We start from the raw sequence: 5,135 nt of genomic DNA on the forward strand, positions 1-5,135 counted from the left end.
AGTACTTAAAACTTAAAAACTTTTATGTATTTATAAGTGTTTCACTGAACTTTAACTTTTTCATTGCTCAAATTTTATCAGCTATCCAATTTTGGTTTTGTTTTTACGATAATTAATAACAAATAATACTGAACCTAGCGATATTGAGAATCGTATCTCTTTTATTAGTTGTAAGATGGACTTCGGCAAACAGCAGATCGGCATATTTGTTATTCCAACGTAATCGGCACACCGACTGCCAATATTGAATTTTGAGAAAAGTGATGGTTGAGTTCGTATGACAACAAATATTTTGTAGAGAGAAATTGAAAAATCGGCATTTTCTACATTGCATGGCCAAAGAGTCGTGTAACGGATCATCGTAATCCTAGTGTAAGGAGTAATAAATCGTATTACAGTAAACCGTAGTAAATATTGCACTTGTTATTAACGTATGCTTGAGATAAAAAAAAATAGTTTGATTGGTCTATCGATGACCTCGGATGATCAGAACAATGCTATCGTTGACTGTTAGAAGACTTCTTTTCATCTTGATGTTGAATATGACATGTTTATCATAAACTGTAAAATATAATAAATATTACTTTAAATATAATAAAAATCAATTTTTTATTGGTCGTTGAAGTCGAGATGGTAATGCATGCGGAAGTATCATTCAGTGTTGTCATTGTTGTTCGTTTTATAAAGATGAAATATGAAATCTAAAATTTCCTGAAAGTAAAGTGGAACAGATAATGTTACGGTTTAAGTATAACTCACAAGCATTTTAATCTCCAAACACTATCAGCACCAGCGACACCCGGCAAATCTTGGTCAGCTGTCCAGCAACTTTGCCAACAAATGAAAAACTTAGTCTTTGACCAGCAATAAACTGTTAAAAAGATTGGCAAGTATTTCATACTAAAGGTGAACTAAATAATTGCTACATTGTGCCTCAGTCACACACCTGTCTGTCTCTAGTGTGTATACTATAGCTTGACATACTAACAGGTTTCATTGACCAAATACTCTAAATGGCTATACAGCTTGGCCAGGTCACATCAAAAGAGCGCTTCATCTGTGCACCACATACCTGGCACACTCAAATGATGGTTCATTTTATATTCTCCAAATTCAGGCAATGAAAAACCGGGAGTGGATAGGTTAAGACTATAGATAGGCTAAAACTTTAGATGAGTTAGGAAAAGGTGCATGTAAAGAGTATTCAGTACAAAATAACATCTGCAAAAGATCGCAGGCTAGATCAAGGACAGCTTTGAGTCTCTGGCAAAGCCATTACTAGATTTATTCTAGTAAAGAATGTCTTAGCTTTTTGAAGCAACCTGGAAAAAAGGTTGTAACCCTTGGTTATTGGTTGGTCAATAGTTAGTTATTAAGTAGTTAGTAATCAAAAAGTCATTGATTTTGTTTTTGAAAAAGAATGACAAATTGGTAGCCTTGGCTGAAGAAAGTTGAACATTTAAAATATATGGGAGTATGGTCACAGAAGATATAGTTAAATGTTGATAAAGTTGATGTATTTAGAATTATTCTATTAGTGAAACAGAGTTTAAACTTAACTGACACCAAACTTGCTTCTGAAATCTCTTTATTGATAAACATGTAGAAGAACACAAGTGAATTATCTCTAACAAGTGGTTGAAACCTGATTTTTAAAGTTGTTTCTATTGCTGCAGCAAACTTTAGCTCTGTTATAGGTAATTATATTTTTATCACTTCAAAATTAGACCTCAGTTTGAATACATCTGAGAATATTGGTGCTTACACTGCAATAAATAATTGATTTCTCAAGCAATGTTAAAGCGAACAGTCTGCGAAAAGTAAATTACATTTAGACCCACAGCAGTATCACTTGCCCTAATGCCAATTTGGATAGTAAAATGTGAACTGTTTTTAATAGAGAGATGTATAGAAATCTAGTTTGAATTTATGTTATTGTCACTAGTTCTTCAAAAAAGTAAAGTTTTCCATTTCCTTTTATAGATGGCCAAGTATGCAATGTCTAGCTATTATATAAGATATCAGTGCTGAGATTTGCAGTTTTATATTTTTTTAGTTTACATATAAACTGTTTTAATATTAGAACTGGTCTATATGATATTTTACTTCCTCAAGACCTAATTTTCATCTATGTAAGAAGTCTTAGTTTGGAGTTGTTTTAAAGTTTTGAGGGATCTTGACCAAAGCTTTGTTTAAATGCTGTTTTCATGATGTGAGACTCTGATTCGAGATAGTTCGGTAGGACATTAATCCAAATTAGAACATTATATGACACAATATGAAACTACTAACAGAATGTCTAGCTTTACTCTGGTATTAAAACCAACTTATAAACAGTGGCAGGTAATGCAGTTGCCTACCACTTTCCATTAGCCTGGGGCAATGCAAGTGGCTAATATCAGCAAAGCAGTTTCTGTATTGCTAAACCTAATAATAAGATCCGTGAGAGCAAGAGCAAGCTTTAGTGACATTGCGCTGTAATGTAATGCAGAGTGGCTATGCTATTTTAACCTAGATAACCACTCATATCACCCGATGAATCCAATGCATCTTGCGTAGCTAAATTGGTTAGCTTATTGCCTGGTGAAAGAAAAGTTCTGAGATCAATATTCTGCAATATGGATTCTTCATTCAATTATTTTATTAGCTATAGCTGGACACACTGAATCAAGACTGAATCACAGACAGTCACTGTGATATATATATATATATATATATATATATATATATAGATACAAAAACATAGTGATACAATAACAGTTGCAGCTTCAGCTCTTGTAGCAATTCTGTCTTTCGTAACTTGGAGTAGTTTGGGCTTGTAAAAAAAGGTTAATTGTATACTTACTATCGATTTTGATGAGCACTCCATGGTAGGCTCTGTTTTCATCAGATATAAATCTGATGGTTATTCTGTCAGCAAGTTGATGAAGATACAGGGTTGATCGATCACTCTCACCGGCGCAAATTTTCGTTGTGTGACTTTGAAGCCTATTGACTTCGAGTATTTCCAGGTAGTCAAAGCAATATTCAAGCTCAATATTACGCCTAATGACCATATCTAGTCTAAGAAGGGATTGTGGAAATACACCAGCAAGTGTTAAAGAAGAGTTAATGTTGTTCCTGTATTTAAGAGTTGGGTAGCCTGAGTGGGTTGTGATGTACAGCGGGGTACTTGATCGTATATGTCTATTATTGTTAGAGCCTTCATCAATTGGAATTGGATCTGCAATGAATATATGAACATCAAATCAAATACATTATATTGTGCAGTACGTTATTGTGGCATCATTGAGTTTGACATTTTTGTTAATATACTTATATACACTGTATATATATACATTGTATATATGTGCATATATATATATATATATATATATATATATATATGTATATATATATACTGCATATATATATACTGCATATATATATACTGCATATATATATATATATATATATATATATATATATACTGCATATATATATATATATATATATATATATATATATATATATACATATGTGTATATCTACTATATAAATGACATTCTTTCTGTGTGTGTCTACCTTATAGAGCAGTCTTTCTTTTTTTCATCGTACAAACTTCGGTCATACGCGGCGAACTGAATTAATATGAGTAGTAACAGTAAATAAATTAAATATTGGTCTTTCTTTTTCAGTTCTGTTGTACGCAGCCATCTGAATTAATCTGAGCAGTAAATACTGTACAACTTTCGGACTATTACCCACTACTTTTTTATGATGGTTTGAGCCAAGCAGCTTACATTAAGGTGCTGCGATCATTGAACTTAAAACCCCTGGAATGGCAAGAGGTCATTCGCGAGTACGGAAATCCGGTCGACGCCATTATCAGTTAATGTTCAAGTTAATTTCATTGTGTTCAATGTGAGAAAGAAATCTAATTTCAGATTTAACAGCTATGGAAGGTCACGAATACACCGCTCAATCAAAGGAACAGACTACTGAGATTGCTACTAATAATTTATGTACAAGAGATAAGGGTGTAGGTGCACAGTGCTATTGCTATTCCATGAACTGCAAAAACCGCAAGAATGGACTTTTAAAGGAAAAGGCATGACATTTCACAAGTGAGTCACTTCTACTACTAGTTCTGTTACTATTGCTCAAGTCTACGACTACTAATAGTTGTGCTACTACTAGTTAGTACTGCCACTAGTTAGTTCTACTACACTAGTCACTGGGTGAGTGAGAGTCGATCAGTGTCACTACTGAGTGTACGAGTTTGACTGTATTTTGTCGGTGATTAGATAAATTTATAAGCTAGTTAGTGAAATGTTCTTCCTTCAGAACGAAGGTTTTTTATTATTTAAATTTTGAATTTTTTTTATATTAATATTTTGGAACTACAACCCATTAGGTTATTTCTAAATATTTATATTTGAAGGAAGTGTTTGTCGTGCTTATAATATTATTTATTGTTGTACCTGGATCTAGCTAGCAGTAAGGAGATAAGAGTAATAATACTATTGTTATTACTACTGTTGATAACTAACTACTACAGTTTCATTTTAATTTTTAGATTTCCAAACAAAGCAACTGAGAACTCTCGTTATTTACAATGGTATCGCAACCGCAGGAGAGTGATTAAGCCTGATCCTTGAGCACTTATCTGCAACGAACATTTCAATGATCCATGTTTTAACAGCAGGTTAAAACGTTCGACTGAAGCCATTTAAAGGTAATCTTTTTCAATGTTGAATGATACTTTTCAATGATTAAATTTAAAGCCATATTGTCAAGCACAGTGCTGCAAGGTTGCTCAACTTAAAGTAGTTATATCTAAAAAAAATTTAGATGCCTCAAACAGCACCCAAAACAGTGACAGCTGCCATAGCAAGTGTCTATGAATATGTCTGCAGCTTAGCAGTTGTGTGATCTGTTCTCTGTGATTCTTCATCTTTGTTTCTGGGATTTAATGTCCAATGCATAAATTATGCTGTCCTTTTTATCAAATGTTAACTGTGTAAATGTTTTTTTCATTTCCTAGTTGTTGTAATAAAACTACATAATACTCCTGCAAATCATAAATTCCAAATTGATAGCAATAACTTGCAATTTAGAACACAAAACATCTTTTTGGAACAAAAAAATCGATT

The sequence above is a fragment of the Watersipora subatra genome, chromosome 6 (assembly GCF_963576615.1).
Source record: "Watersipora subatra chromosome 6, tzWatSuba1.1, whole genome shotgun sequence".
NCBI classification, from domain to species: domain Eukaryota; kingdom Metazoa; phylum Bryozoa; class Gymnolaemata; order Cheilostomatida; family Watersiporidae; genus Watersipora; species Watersipora subatra.